Below are 535 nucleotides of genomic sequence, written 5' to 3'. Positions count from 1 at the left end.
GCTCACTTCCAAAATGTCCTCCATACTGTGATCCATGGCAGTGCCATAGGATCCTTTGTGCTTCTTCTCTGGGTATACATCTGCGGATCACTCCGTCAGCACATCTCTTAAAGAGATATGGTTCATCCCATAGGTAGTACTTGGCATCTGAAATTAATTTCTTTCTCTGCACGTAGCAGTACTCTTTGGGAATGAACCTCACAGCTTTGAAATTTGCAATATCTGCAAACCATGGAGCTTCCTGAATGGCAAATAGTTGCTTATCTGGGAAAGTCTCAGAAATCTCAGTAGAAGGGAGGGACGCCCCAGCTACTGGTTCTATTCGGGACAGATGATCTGCTACTTGGTTCTCTATCCCTTTTCTGTCTCTTATTTCTATATCAAACTCTTGCAGAAGCAACACCCATCTAATGAGCCTGGGTTTTGAATCCTGCTTTGTGAGTAAGTACTTAAGAGCAGCATCGTCAGTGTACACAATCACCTTTGATCCCACTAGATAGGATCTAAACTTGTCAATGGCATAGACCACTGCAAG

Source organism: Arachis duranensis, chromosome 3, assembly GCF_000817695.3.
Source record: "Arachis duranensis cultivar V14167 chromosome 3, aradu.V14167.gnm2.J7QH, whole genome shotgun sequence".
Classification (NCBI taxonomy): domain Eukaryota; kingdom Viridiplantae; phylum Streptophyta; class Magnoliopsida; order Fabales; family Fabaceae; genus Arachis; species Arachis duranensis.
The sequence above is the reverse complement of the archived record's forward strand: the minus strand, read 5'-3'. Positions refer to the sequence as shown.